Genomic DNA, 16,211 nt, shown 5'->3' with positions numbered 1-16,211 from the left:
CCAGAATTTAAGCAAAATGGGGTAAAAACTACAATAATAGTGATAATGATAAAATAAACTTACTTACCCATTCAATTCCCCACGACTCCAGCGCCTCTACTCCGCTACCCACCTATGATGCAAAGAAGAAGTCATGAGACTCCTGCGCCAAGTCACTGGTCAGTGGTCACACAGTTACAGTATATAAAACACTTGACCAATGAACTGGAAATGACAAAATCACTGCAGGGGCTAGTGGGGACCATGCTGCAATGGCCCTGGAGTGCCAATGATTGAATAGTTAAGTGTTGCTTATTTTATTATTTTACCACATTTATAACTAATAGCTATTTTTTTTAATCCTTTAATCCCTTAGAAAACTTTGTTCGCATAATACTGATTGTTGAATAAATCGATTATCCCCTTAGCGCCTTCAAGAACTTTGAGTTTTTTACGCTGTTATTTTTTCCTCCCTTGCTTTCAAGTGCGATAATTTTTTTATTTTCAATCCACATGGCCGTACAGGGGCTTTTTTTGTTTGATTTGAATTATAGTTGTCATAGCGGTAACTCGCATGCCTCCTCAGTGTCGCCCTATTCACCGTAGTCACCACACGGCTTCTCCTCGCGTCAGGCCAGTTCACTGAGTTTTGCCTCTTGCAGCACTCCTTAGCACTGCTGCATCTGAATGTGTTTCCATGTGGCTTTAGGGGGGCGTTGCCGGTCTCTGCAGGAATTTAAACCTGTGGTGTCCTGCAGAGATTAGGCTCCTTGGCCTATACGTTGCCAGCAGGCTCTTTATTAGGCAGCTCCTCCCACTACTCCTGGCCCAAACGTTGGTTCCTGGTAAGTTTGTTCTGCTAGTGTCCTGTTTGTGCTTGTGTGTTTTTTGTTTCTCCCGTTATTGACCCGGTATATGAATGGGAGAAACAAAAAACACAATGCCCCCCTAAAGCCAAATGGAAACACATTCAGATGCAGCAGTTCTAAGGAGTGCTGCAAGAGGCAAAACTCAGTGAGTTGGCCTGACGCGAGGAGAAGCAGTGTGGTGTGGTGTTATGGCACCACAGCCATAAAATCTGCCTTTATAGTTGGCTATGTGGATTGAAAAATAAAAAAGTTATGGCACCACGGCCATAAAAGTGTTCAACAGCCTCCACTCACACAGTATGACGCTTGACAAACCCACACTCTGTATGATGCCATGCAGTACATTTCCACTCACAGTGATGCCCAAAATAACCCCAGTGATGTACAGTGATGCCCCAACAGTACATTCCACACATACACAGTATGATTCCCCCACACAAAGTTTGATGCCCATACTGCCACCTCCATATACCCAGAGTATGACACCTCCATAGCACATTTCCACTCACAGCATGCAGCTCTAACGATCCCCCACACAGTATGATAGTTCTCTGTCTTCTCTAGTGTTAGCTAGGGATAGCTGACCCTGGAGAAGACAGAGAAATGATTCAGAAGGATCTAGATAAGCTTAAACAATGGGCAACAACTAATAGAATGATATTTAACAGGGAGAAATGCAAGATTCTACATCTTGGTAAGAAAAATGAAAATGACATCTACAGAATGGGAGGAAGAGAACTAAGCAACAGCATGTGTGAAAAAGACTTGGGTATACTAATAGATAACAGACTGCACATGAGTCAACAGTGTGATGCAGCAGCAAAAAAGGGAAACACAGTTCTGGTATGTATTCAGAGAAGCATAGAGTCTAGATCACGTGAAGTAATTATCTCCCTCTACTCCTCCTTGATCAGACCTCATCGGGAATACTGTGTCCAATTCTGGGCACCACATTTTAAAAAAGACATCGAAAAACTGGAGCAAGTTCAGAGAAGAGTGACAAGAATGGTGACTGGTCTGCAAACAATGTCCTACAAGGAATGGTTAAAGGATCTGGGAATGTTCAGCTTGCAAAAAAGAAGGCTAAGAGGAGACTTAGTAGATGTTTAGAAATATCTGAGCAAATGTCACAGTATACAGGGATCATCCTTATTCTCATTTGCGCATGGAAACACGAGAAACAATACAATCTGCAATTAAAACTATTTAGTTGATGGAATATTAAGTATATACAAAAGTGATTAAATGTGTATAGGAAATCTGACAAAATAACAGATTTATGAAGAACCAATAGGTTTGATTTCCATCTCTGGAGATACAATGCAGCCATTTACTTCTCTTTGATACTTCCATAATGTTTTTTTTTTTTACTATGAATGTGATGGCGTTACATAACACTGTAAAAAGTTTTACAATTATTGTGTGTTTTCCTTGTTCCAGCTTGATAACGTTATCATATGATTATTGATTTGTAATAACTGACATGATCTGATTATGTTCCTGGTATTTCAGTATGCTAAGTATGGGTGAATTGTGTCAGTTTCCTGACATTAAACCTGTAGGGTTTGTACACTTTATGTTAACAAATGTATTGGGGACATGATTTTTCTGGTATTTACTAATATATCGCTAGTACAGGTTCTCCTTCTGTGTTTGTTAATGCAGCCTATCTCACAGATTGCACAGCTCTCTTGTTCTTAAAGAGTATCTATCAGCAAGATCATCCCCTTTGAAACCGCATATATAGGCATGTGAGTCTTTGAAAGCTAAAACCATCAACACCTTTATCTCTTCTATCTGTTGCTGCAATTGGCCTTTTAATTCATATTCAAATTAGGTGTTAAGTGCTCAGACATAACATAGATTTTCCTCAGACTCTGCCTCCTGAGTTTTTTCCCCTATCTAGCACTGGCCTCTTTACCTTGATTGATAGCTCACTGCCTGATTGTCTTGTCTGGTGCCTAATGTCCCACAAGCAGTAAGTTATCAATCAAGCTAAATAAGGCTGGTGCTAGGAGGGAAAATAACCTCAGGAGGCAAAGGCTGAGGAAGTGCTCGGTCTAGCCCTGAGTATATAACACTTAATTTGCAAATTAATTAAAACGTTGATTGCAGTAACAGTTAGAAGATATAAAGGTGTTGATCAATTTGGCTTTTAAAAACCTACCTGCCTATTTATGAAGTTGTAAGTGTTTGATCTTACTGACAGACTCCCTTTAAATGGTTGTTAAAGGGTATATCTGGGACTTTGTAAAAAAAAAAGAAAAAAGGTACCTAAACACTAACAGGCATGTAATTGCCATCTACCTGCCTGTTGTGCCTGGCGCCACTCTTCCCGGGCACAGAGTCGTCACAGACTGCTCCTGCCGGCGATTCAGCTGCCTCTGATGACGTCTTATCGACAGAGCGGCAGCTTCTTTTCCTGCTCTGTCGATGGGGCGTAATTGCCGATATCATGCTGATTGACAGCTGGCTCCCCCAGTTAGGCAGATCAGCATGATGTCGGCAGTCATGCCCTGTCAACAGAGCAGGATGGATAAGAAGCCACTGCTCTGTGAACGTTACGTCAGCAGAGGCAGCTGAATTGCTGGCAGGAAGAACGGCCTCGGTCACAACAGTCACAACAAGCAGGTAGGCAGTAACTACCTGCCTGTTAATGTTTAAGCCCTTTTTTGTTACAGATATTCCAGATATTCCCTTTAACTCCTTCTGCAAATGAGATTGTAAAAAAATGTAAATTAAAAGAATCAAAATTTCAAAATGAAGTTGTTTAATTAGCAAAAAAACAAAACCAAACACCGCCAAAAAAGACATATTTGGTATCACCGTGACCATGATGACCAGAACTATAAAACTGTTCCATTATTTATGTTGCACTATAAATGTCACAAAAATACACATTCAGTGCTCAGCATAAATGAGTACACCTGCTTTGAAAAGTGAGGTTTTAATCAATATCTCACTGAACACAAGAACAATATCCAAAATGTTGACAAGACTGATTTTCATACAACATTTTTTAACCCATAACATGAAAGTAAGGTTAATAATATAACTTTCATAACAAAATCTTCAGTTTTACTCAAATTAGTTGATGCAAAATTGAATACACCCCACATCAAAAACTACTACATCTAGTATTTTGAATGACCTCCATAATATTCTTCTAGGCATGGAATTAACAAGTTGGCGACATATTGCAACATATGTCTTTTTCCATTCCTCAAGAATAGTGTTGAGCCACCCCCGTAGTGTTCGAGTTCGGTTCGGTTCGTCGAACACCCGTGTGTTCGCCGAACTGTTCGTCGAACTGTTCGTCGAACACCTTCGAACACCGTTAAAACCAATGGCAGGCAAACAAAAACACATAGAAACACATAGAAAACACCTTCAAAGGTGTCCAAAAGCTGACAAACTGCTCAGAAGACACAACTAACACATGGAAAAGTGACAAGTACATATAGTCATGCGAAAAGAAAAGAGGTGGAGGAGTAAAAGGAGGGGGAGACACAGATATAGGCATGTCATGCCCTTCTAAAATCCAAAAAGCGAGAAGCCGACACGGCCAGTCCGCTCCTGCCCGTGCCACCTCCGTGTCGCCGGGTTTGTGCCAGAGCCGCGGTGAACCCTGATGGCCAGCCCCCCTCTCCCAATACTGGTGCCTGTCCGCTGGTGGGTCGAGCGAGCCCCCCTGTGGTGGAGGCAGCTCTAAGCTTTTTAATTTAAATTGTCTCTCTAATTTGAATGAATACACTTTAAATCCATTTACAAGGATCTATTGGAGGGCAAGTCTCATGCCAGCAGCCGCGTAATTCCAGCTCCAGTAGCGTCCACTAAAGCTGCTGCAGTTAAAAAGCTTTTATAAGGATCGAGCTCGGCTGTCCACCGCAAGGCATCCTACTGCCAGTCCCAGCCCCTATGCCTTGGGGTGCCTCCTGATGCTCTTCACTGAGTATCCCATGGTCCCGTAGCATTTCCTTTGAAAAAATTAAGTGTCTAAACTACAGGTGGTGTAGCTTGCTTAACAGCCGGGATAATCCGCTGACTAGCAGACACTGCTACTAGGCACAAAGTATTTCCTGGGCTAGATGCAGTTAAAAATTTGTAATTAGATACTCTCGTTGGATGCTGAGAAAGCATTCCATAGAGTCTCCTGGCACGCCATATATGATTCTCTTAAAAAGCTTGGGGTAGGGGTCTAGGGGACCCTTTTATAGCCAAAATCACGGCCCTGTATCGCAATACGTCACCTAGGCTGAAGATAAATGGAACTGTAGCACCCTGAGGGCTCGGTTGCTACAGACGTATTGCACCTCACCCAGAGGTGTGATATCTCACTCTCAGGTAAGGATGGAGTGTGGATCAGGACCCCGACACCTGCATGCATTACACCACATTGCCGTGGGGCAGGGCTACCAATATGCCCCTGAGATGGGCACGACAGTCCCTGTCCCTGGCTGGAGTGGGGGGAGGGAACACTGAGGAAGGGGAACCCTGTAGTGCAGGAGCAGGGAGGAAGCAGTTCCTGGGTGCATTGAGAAGGGAGTATAAAAGGTGGGCACCATCTTAGTTCAGTGCAGAGAAGCCTGAGCAGAAGTGAGAGGGAGCAGGGGCTCTGCATGAGCTCTGCTCCAGAGGCGGGCCTAGTAACAGAGGCCCAGGCCTGGAAGAGGGAGAAGGAAGGAAGAGGAGCGGAGAAGGCTCCAGGAACGAGGAATGAAGGGATCCCAGGGGTGCGGACGGGCGAGTCGCCACCGCACGCCCGAATCCACCTGCGTGGAGGGGTCAGGCCAAAGGGGGAGACCGGTCCCCGAACTAGTGGAGGCAGGAAACGACCCTCAGCTAGAAACCGGAGGCTCTGACATTTTATGTGGCGCAGCCCCTCGCTACACCCGCTAGTAAGGCACCACATAGGGTCAGGGAAACTGGCGCCAAGTTTACCAAGAGGAGGCCCGAGGCAGCCGGACAGAAGTGTTGGTAAGAAAGGCCAGACAAAGGACACACAAAGGGGGTCCTGTGAAGTGCTCCAAAGTTATCTGGGAGTTGTCTGAGCCCCTCACCTGGTGAGCACAGTACGACGTGGGCAGCCGTTACCTGCAGACGTGGTCTGGATAATAAGAACTGTGAGTAAAGGCCCTGGACTGCATCACTGACTCCGTGTCGTTACTGCTGCTGCCCTGCACCATCACCCCCATCCTCCGCATACACTGCCCTGAGGCTATACTCCCGTGGGGAGTTATGCTACGCTCTGCTGCACCCACAACACCAGCCTCAGCGGTCTGCCCTGTAGCGGCGGTTCACTCTGACCGCAATCCACGGGTGGCGTAGTCGGACATTTAAACATCAAAACCACATAAATAGTTCCGCCACTGGTTTGACCGCCCTGAGCCACGGAACCGGGTCGCCGCCACGAAGACTACAACCACCAGCATCCACCAAAAAGGGTCCGGCTCCGGGTGTCCCAAGGCCCAGGGGGCGCGTCAGAACATTTTCATCACCTTTCACAATCACCAATGGGACAAGGCAGGGATGTTCTCTGTCCCCTCTCTTATACATCCTAGTGACGGAGCACCTGCTCTCATCAATTCGCCATAACCCCAATATTAGGTGGATTGAGGTGGGAGGCACCGAGTACAAGTGCTCTCTATTTGCTGATGATGTCCTAGTATATATCACTCAATCACATATATCCATCCATGCTGTTATGGCTGAAATAGATCACTTTGTTACATGGTCAAATTTTAAAATCAATGCAGCGAAGTCTGAGGCCCTCGATGTCTCCCTCCCCAAATCCATATAGGATTCCATCCAGTCCAACTTTCCCTTTGCCTGGCCCTCACAGGGTATCAAATACTTAGGAATTCCTATTCATAGAGACCTCTCCCATCTATGTTATCTTAATTTTGGGCCCTTTATTGAACAACTCCATACAGACCACGGTTGGCAAGTTAGAACTGTAAGATTCACTACGTGAACCACTGGTGTTTTGTGGAAAAGCACATGTACACTGTGTTCCAAATTATTATGCAAAAAGTGTTTAGGAGTGATAAGGGAAGAATTTGTTTGTTTGTCAGTTAAACTCATTGATGGTGATGTGTGTCAGGGCTCTTTATATCACTGTAAGCAATTGCAGACACCAGTGCTAATTAGTTTGTCAGGTGTGTCCAATGAAAGGCAAGACTACTTAAGAAGGCTCTCTCACATTATTCAGCAGCCTACATTTTCTGCCAAAATGGGAAAGAAAAAGGATGTGTCGGCTGCTGAGAAGCAACAAATTGTGGAGTGTTTAGGTCAAGGCATGACTACAATCAACATTGTGCGATGATCAGGATGAAGTGTCTTGGCAATCAAGAAGTATGTAGCTGATTCACAGTACACACGTGTGCGTGCTGATAAGGGCAAATTGAGGACTCTTTCCTACAGGCAATTACGTCAGGTTGAAAGAGCAGCGGCAAAAAAGCCTTGTCATAGCAGCAGACAAGTTTTTGAAGCTGCTTGTGCCTCCAACGTCCCCCGAACAACAAGATGCAGGGTCCTTCAGAGGTTTGCAGCTGTGCATACGCCATCCTGTCGACCTCCTCTATCCACTTCACACAAGCAGAAACGGCTCCAGTGGGCCAAACATTACATGAAGACTGATTTCAAAACTGTTTTGTTCACGGATGAGGGCCGTGCAGCGCTCGATGGTCCAGATGGATGGAGTGGAGGATGGCTGGTTGATGGACACCCCACGCAAACACGGCTACAGCGCCAACAAGGAGGAGGTGGAGTAATGTTTTGGGCTGGAATCATGGGGAGAGAGATTGTCGGCCCCTTTAGGATCCCTGAAGGCGCTAAAGATGAACTCCATAATGTATGTGGATTTTCTCAAACAGCACTTCCTGCCATGGTTCAAGAAGAAGAACCGTGTATTTCACAGCAAGATCATTTTTCTGCATTATAATGCACCATCTCATGCTGCACATAAAACATCTGCATCTCTGGCTGATATGGGCATAAAAGGGGACAAACTTATGGTGTGACCCCCATGCTCCCCTGACCTTTACCCCATTCCGAACCTTTGGAGCATCATTAAAAGGAGTGTCTATGATGGCGGGAGGCAGTTCACATCTAAGCAACAGCTCTGGGAGGGTATTCTGTCCTCATGCAAAACAATTGAAGCAGAAACCATCCAAAACCTGACAAATTCAATGGACGAGAGAGTTCAGAAGCTCCTTTCGAACAAGGGGTCCTATGTGAAAATGTAACATCACCTAGAATAAAGTTTTGAGTTGAAAACTGTTTGATTTCAGTTTCTAACAACCTGCTAATGCTTATAATTTCAAAAATGACCATTTTTTTGGTCTTTATTAAAATGAAAAGGTTGATCGAAAAGTTTGGGGGATCTAAGAGTGTGGCAACCCAGTAGTCATGATTACTTCGAATTCTGACAATATGAGGGTCATGCTGCAGGTAGTGCAGCAAGAAGGCACTTATGTGTCTTGCGCATCTCGGAGCCCCAAAATTATTTTCCGGGCTAGATGCAGCTAAAAATTATTTTTAATTTTAAATCTGGTGGAGCTTATTATAGATGGCCTAATAGGATCAGTGCTGCACACTGCTACAAAGCCCAAATTATTTTCCAGTCAAGATACAGATAAACATGATTAGTAATTTGAAAGCTTAAAACGTTTGGTAGGGTGATTTTAACCAATCATCAAGCTTTTACTCTCCCCAGGATGACACAGGGGTAGAAAAGTCGTTTCGGATCCATGATTTGTTCATCTTTATGAACGTGAGTCTGTCTACATTATCAGTGGAGAGCCGCGTGCGCTTATCTGTCAGCACACCACCAGCAGCGCTGAACACACGTTCAGACAGAACGCTGGCTGCGGGGCAATGCAAGATCTCCAAGGCGTAAGTGGCTAGCTCCGGCCATTTATCCAGATTGGAAGCCCAAAAAGAGCAAGGGTCCAGTGACACAGTCGTGGCTTCAATGTTTACTTGGAGATACTCCTGTACCATCGTCTCTAGGCGTTGACTATGTGTCAGACTTCTTGTCTCCTGTGGCCTTGCAAAGGATGGGCTAAAAAAGTGGTGAAATGATTCCGCAAAATTGATGTTACCAGCAGATACTGTGGTTCTGTTACGGTTTGAGTGCTGAACACTTGACGGTCCCACGGTTGGCAAGTTGGAACTGTGAGATTCACTACGTGCACCACTGGTATTTTGTGGAAAAGCACATGTAAGATTCTGCAACAGTCTCTGCTGATACTCCTGCATGCGTGCATCCCTTTCTATGGCAGGAATAATTTCTGCAAATTTACTTTTGTACCGGGGATCTAACAGTGTGGCAACCCAGTAGTCAGGATTATTTCTAATTCTCACAATTCGAGGGTCATGTTGCAGGTAGTGCAGCAAGAAGGCACTCATGTGTGTTGCGCATCCAGGAGCACCAAGTCCCTGTTGTGTTGGTGGCGAGGTAACAATCATGCTTCCTTCCTCTGTCCTCTCCCCCCAACCTCGCACAACAGAAATGTGATCAAGGTCTCCCTCATCTGATGAGTCTTCCATCAGTTCGTCCTCCACTTCTTCCTGGGCTCCTGCACCTTCCTCACTAGTTTGGCTGCTACCATGCGCCCTGGTAAAACCATCTCCCCCACCCTCACATGCCTGCCGCCTTGGTGCTGCCGACCTTCTGGACCTTGCAGATGTTAGCCCTTCCGCATACAACTCCTCCTCCTCTACTTCCTCCACCTCCTCTTGTGCCACCACCTGACTCCGAATTCTGTTTAACATGTGCTCCAGCATGTAAATCACCGGAATAGTCATGCTGATAATGGCATCGTCAGCACTAAACATCTTCGTCGCCATTTCAAAACTGTGCAGAAGGGTGCATAGGTCCCTGATCTGAGACCACTCCTCCAGCGTGATTTGCCCCACCTCTGAATCTCGTTGGCCCAGGCTATACGTCAGAACGTATTGCACCAGGGCTTGTCGGTGCTGCCACAGTCGCTGCAACATGTGCAGAGTTGAATTCCACCGGGTAGGCACATCGCATTTTAGCCGGTGAAGTGGCAGGCCCAACGACTTATGTAGAGATGTAAGTCGCTGAGCTGCGGGATGCGAACGGCGGAAGTGAGCACACAGCGACCGTGCCCTCTGCAGAAGGCCATCTAGTCTGGGATAGTGGGCTAAAAATTGCTGGACAACCAGGTTCAACACATGAGCCATACAAGGCACGTGTGTGACATTGCCCCGGCGAAGGGCCGCACCCAGGTTTGCAGCATTGTCGCACACGGCCTTCCCTGGTTTCAGGTCCAGTGGAGACAACCATTCATGAAATTGGTTCTCCAGAGCTGACCACAACTCCTCAGCTGTGTGACTCACATTTCCCAGACATTTCAATGTAAAAACCGCCTGATGACGTTGAGCCCTACTGCCAGCATAGTAAGGAGGTGTGCAGGATCCCTTCTGCGCAGTTAGAAAGCTTGTGGCATGACCAGACAGGCTTTGGGTGCAGGTGGAAGACCGAGAGGAGGTTGAGGAGGCAGAAGCAGTGGAGGAACTTTGACATAAAGAGGATTGACGCACAACTCGTGGGGACGGCAAGACTTGGACAGCAGCCCCTTGTCCTGCTGTCACCATAGTTACCCAGTGCCCAGTCAGCGACATGTAACACCCCTGTCCATGCCTACTCGTCCAAGTGTCTGTGGTGAAATGCACCCTGTCACACACAGAGTTTCTCAAAGAAGCGGTGATGTTGTGTGCGACATGCTGGTGGAGCGCAGGCACACCTTTCTTTGAGAAGTAGTGCCGACTGGGCATCTGGTACTGGGGCACTGCGACGGACATAAGGTCTCGAAAATCCTCTGTGTCCACCAGGCGGAAAGACAGCATTTCTGTAGCCAAGAGCTTGCAGATGGTGAAATTCAACCTCTTAGCTTTCTCATGGCTAGGAGGAAATGGTCTTTTACTTGTCCACATCTGAGGGACCGAGGGCTGGCTATTGTGCTTAGACGGGGTTGATAAGGGTGTCCCCGGCAAACTGTCGGTCTGTGAGGAAGATGCAGGCGGACATGTTAGGTTGCCTTCATCCAAAGGTGGTGCTATCGATGTCGGACAGCGCTCAACACCAGCTGGTGTTACCACCTCCAAAAATGATGACCTGCCAATCACGCTGGCTGTTGCGGGTAAAGAGGTGGCAGGTCTGCGCCCCAAAACAGGTGTGACTGCTGTCCCCCCAGTCACAGAGGATGAAGAGGCCGCGGATGCACAAGATATGGCAGACGGTGGATGGCCCGGCCGGCTAGGCCGCATTGTAGCACACTGAGCTTCCCACTGCAACTTATGCTTCATGTCCATGTGCCGGTTCATGCATGAAGTACTCAAACTATGTATTTTTTGGCCTCTACTTAGCTTTTGCTGACAAATGTTACAGATAACACGAGTTGGGTCATCTTTATCGATCTGAAAAAATGCCCAGGCTATGCAAGGCTTAGCACCCATGCGACCTGAAGAGCCACCACGACTTGTGGTGAGAGGCAGAGTTGTGTTTGAGGATGCAGTTGTTGACGTGCTTCCAGTACTACGTCTCTGTCCAGGAAGGCGCAACCTGACCTCGTCGTCACTAGCATCTTCCTCCACCTCCTCTGCTGACCTCATCTCTTGGCTGACTGTGGGTTGACAGTAAGTGGGATCTCCGACCTCATCATCATCACCCTGTGCGTTATCACACCCGTCGTCCTCAGAGCCAACCTGTTCCTGCCCTGACAAAAAACTAAAGTTGTCGCTCCAATCAGGTATTTAAGTCTTATCATCGTCTTCCTCATTGTCTCCACCAACAGGAGTTACAGTTTGGGAATGAGGGTCTACATTATGGTCAGAACCTTCTGCGTCTGGTCCTGGATCCGACTCATAAAGATTCTGGGCATCAGTGCAGATCATTTCCTCGTCTGGATTCACAGAAGCGCTGGAGTCGACCTCTGATTCCCAGGCTATAGTATGAGTAAACAGCTCTGCAGACTCAACCATCTGTTCTACCTCATACTCAGACGGGCAGCTGGAGATTTGGGAGCTGTGAGGAAGCAAGTGCGATTTGGGTGACACCTTTGAGGACTGGAGTATTTGTGATGTTGAAGTTGATGTGGAGGAGAGCCCACTTAAAGGAGCACTTGATATCCGTTGAAGCACCTGCTGTTTTTGTGCCTCATCTGGAATTTCTAGCGATTGGCGTGGCCGTAAGAAAGGGATCTTATCACATTGTCCGCTAAAAGAAGTAGACATTTTAGTTTGGCTGGAAGATGGTCTTTCTTCTGCAGATGTTACTGTTGCTTTAACACCTACCCCACGGACACAACCTTTTTTCCCCTTCCCAACACGCCTATTCCCCTTTCCACCAGCAGCAGGCCTTTTTCCACTCATTTTGGTGGTTAACTAATTCACAACTCTGGAGTTGTTTGCACAAAAAAACAATGGATGGTAACCGAGCAGAGCTGAGTGGCCAAACTGTGGTATTAGGCCAAAACTATTGGCTCGGTTAGATGCAGAAAAAAATTATTTTGAATTTGCAACCTGATGGAGGTCAGTATAGATGGACTAATACAACAAGTCCCGCACACAGCTAGAAGCCCAAATATTTTTTCAGAGGTACTGTAGATGCAGATAAAAATTATTTTTAATTTGCAACCTGATGGAGGTCAGTATAGATGGACTAATAGAGAAAGTCCGACACACTACTAGAAGGCCAAATATTTTTTCAGAGGTAGATGCAGAAAAAAATATATTCAGTTTGCAACCTGATGGAGGTCAGTATAGATGGACTAATACAACAAGTCCCGCACACAGCTAGAAGCCCAAATATTTTTTCAGAGGTACTGTAGATGCAGATAAAAATTATTTTTAATTTGCAACCTGATGGAGGTCAGTATAGATGGACTAATAGAGAAAGTCCGACACACTACTAGAAGGCCAAATATTTTTTCAGAGGTAGATGCAGAAAAAAATATATTCAGTTTGCAACCTGATGGAGGTCAGTATAGATGGACTAATACAACAAGTCCCACACACTGCTAGAAGCCCAAATATTTTTTCAGAGGTACTGTAGATGCAGATAAAAATTATTTTTAATTTGCAACCTGATGGAGGTCAGTATAGATGGACTAATAGAGAAAGTCCGACACACTACTAGAAGGCCAAATATTTTTTCAGAGGTAGATGCAGAAAAAAATATATTCAGTTTGCAACCTGATGGAGGTCAGTATAGATGGACTAATACAACAAGTCCCACACACAGCTAGAAGCCCAAATATTTTTTCAGAGGTACTGTAGATGCAGATAAAAATTATTTTTAATTTGCAACCTGATGGAGGTCAGTATAGATGGACTAATAGAGAAAGTCCGACACACTACTAGAAGGCCAAATATTTTTTCAGAGGTAGATGCAGAAAAAAATATATTCAGTTTGCAACCTGATGGAGGTCAGTATAGATGGACTAATACAACAAGTCCCGCACACAGCTAGAAGCCCAAATATTTTTTCAGAGGTACTGTAGATGCAGATAAAAATTATTTTTAATTTGCAACCTGATGGAGGTCAGTATAGATGGACTAATAGAGAAAGTCCGACACACTACTAGAAGGCCAAATATTTTTTCAGAGGTAGATGCAGAAAAAAATATATTCAGTTTGCAACCTGATGGAGGTCAGTATAGATGGACTAATAGAATGATGCTATGCCCAAAAGATTTTACTTCACTAGGTGCAGTAAAAAAATTGGTATTCTATACACAGGTGGTATATCTTGCAACACAGATAGGCTACTCCACTGACTAACACACTCTGCAATAGGCCAAAAAGGATTAGCTTTGCTAGATTCAGCCAAATGCTGTGAAAAAAACTTGCACAGCACTGGCACAGACCTGCCTGGCAAAAACTGATAGGAACTCATGTAACCTAGTCCTGAAAAGGACTCCAATTACAATTAGTCTTTACTCCCACAACCTATCTATTTAAGAGCACAGACCTCCCTGATAAAAGTCGTAGGAAATGCTGTAACCTAGTCCTTAAAAGGACTGCAATCACAACTATTCCCTACTCCCAAGCTATCTGTATATTTGTGCGAAAATTGGCTTGAAATTAACAAGGTATAGCGCACACAGCAACAGCGGTGCCGTCTAACACGCAGCTGCAGCAGTGAGAAAATGGTGGCGACGGGGAAAATGGCTTGGTCTTATAGGGCAAGGACATGTGACATACACTGCCAATGACACATGCCCTTGCTTGTGTGAAAAAAAGCACTTCGCTCCGTGTGTGCGCTGCTGATAGGCTGACAGATTGCACCTCCCCACTGTAAATGCGGGAAAGAGAAAAAAAAATGGAGATCTTCATTGTTCCTGCAGAGATCCATCCCCTGCCCCTCCCCCCACCCCGCTGTACACTCAAACTGCGTATTAACATTAATTTTCATCATTACTGAGAAAAAATCCAGTTATGATTTTGGTGCACGAACAGTTATCGAACATAACCTCGAAGAGCCGAATTTTTCTCAAATTGTTCGTGTTCGCCGACCGGCTCGAACACCGCCCAAAACAGCTCGAATTTGAGATTGGCGAACAGTTCGAGTAGAACAACGCTCATCTCTACTCAAGAACGACCTCTTTTAGAGCCTGGATGCTGGATGGAGAGTGACACTCAACTTGTCTCTTCAGAATCCCCCATAGATTTTCAATTGGGTTCAGATCAGGAGGCATACTTGGCCACTGAATCACTTACACCCAGTTCTTCAGAAATAAGGCAACAGTTGCCTTAAATGTATGTTTTGGATCAATGTCATATTGGAAAAGTGCTTGTCTACCAAGGGAGTGATGGTAGCATCTTCTCTTTCAATATAGAGCAGTAGATCTGTGAATTCATAATACTGTAACATGGCGCGGGGCAGTAACCATGGGCGACGAAGTTGACGCACCCCTGGGCCTGCTGTGTCGTGCGGCATCTCGCGCACGGGGGCTTACCCGGAGCCGGATCAGATGGGGGTAGTAGTCTCGTGGCGGTAACCCGGTCCGTGCCCAGGGTGTCAAACTAAGTGTGAGGCAGTCTTGGTAGATGTTGTTTCTGTGTCGACTACGCCACCCGTTGATTTGCGGTCACAAGGCCCCCGCTGCAGAACAGTCCGCTGAGGCCGGTAGTATGGGTGCAGCGATGGTGGTATAACCCCCAACGGGAGGGGTATGGCCTCAGGGCAGCTGGTGCGGATGATGGGGGTAGTGATAGTGCAGAAAGGAGAGTCAGAGACGTGAGGTGCAGTTTCAGGGTTTTTACTCACAGGTGTTCCTTCAGTCACTCTGGCCTTGAGTGACCACCCGAGCCGTGCTGCATCCACCAGGTGCTGGACTCGGCCAACCCCCAGGCAGTTCCGGAGCGTGGTCCTGAGCTTCCCTCTCTCTCTCTTTCTCCTGGCCGTCCCCACCAGGGATCCACCTTTGTCCGGTTCCCTTGGGCCTTCTATGGTAAAACCTTCTCTGGCTTTCCTGACCCTACTCTTGGTGTACCTTCCTGGTGGATGTGGTGAGGGTCGTGGCAAAGCTTGCCCACGACCTCCGGTTCCTGGTTAAGGGTTACTTTTGCCTCCGCCAGCTTGGGATCCGGTGCCCTCTTCTGCCAACCCTTCACCCTTTTTAGCTCACTCGTGGGATCTTAGGGTTCCCTCTTTTCTGCGTCTCTGGGCCTTTTTTCTTCCTCTCTGCTTCAGGCCTGGCCCTGGAGCTGGGCCCAGCCGGAGCCACAGCTCCCTGTCAGCCCTTCTGGCTGAACTCCTCCTCAGCACTCTCCTGACAGACTCACCCTATCTCTAGATGGTGCCCACCATATATACTCCCTCTATGTGTGAGCCCAGGTGACCAGCACCCAATGGGCTCCTATCTCTATGCCCAGAGCCCCTCCCCTATCTGCCCCTACACTACTGGGATGTTCCACCCCCCCTCCCACTCCAGCCAGGGACAGACGCTGTCGTACCTGCACATCTACTTGGTGGGAGTACCGTAGTTCTGTCCCCCGGAAATGGGATGTATGTAGTGCATGCAGCCTACTGAGCTCAGTCCCACACTCCATCCTTACCCGGGAGTGGAATACCACACCTCTGGTTTGAGGTGCAATACCCCTGCTGTAGCAGCCGAGTCCTCAGGGTGCTACATTCCCCCCTGGTAAATCACAGCACGCCCTCGGGCTGTAAAAGAATAAAACATTCCAAAACATACAAACTTTTTAAAACATACACCAACATATAAAACATTATAAACATTATCAGATTCTAGCAATATAAACTTTTTCATATAAAACTCTTTTATATAAAATGTTCTTGAGCTTCTGGCCACTGTGCACTTGTGA

The sequence above is a fragment of the Phyllobates terribilis genome, unplaced genomic scaffold (assembly GCF_046119375.1).
Source record: "Phyllobates terribilis strain yellow unplaced genomic scaffold, ASM4611937v1 Scaffold_9__5_contigs__length_417890890, whole genome shotgun sequence".
In the NCBI taxonomy this organism is placed as follows: Eukaryota; Metazoa; Chordata; class Amphibia; order Anura; family Dendrobatidae; genus Phyllobates; species Phyllobates terribilis.
The sequence above is the reverse complement of the archived record's forward strand: the minus strand, read 5'-3'. Positions refer to the sequence as shown.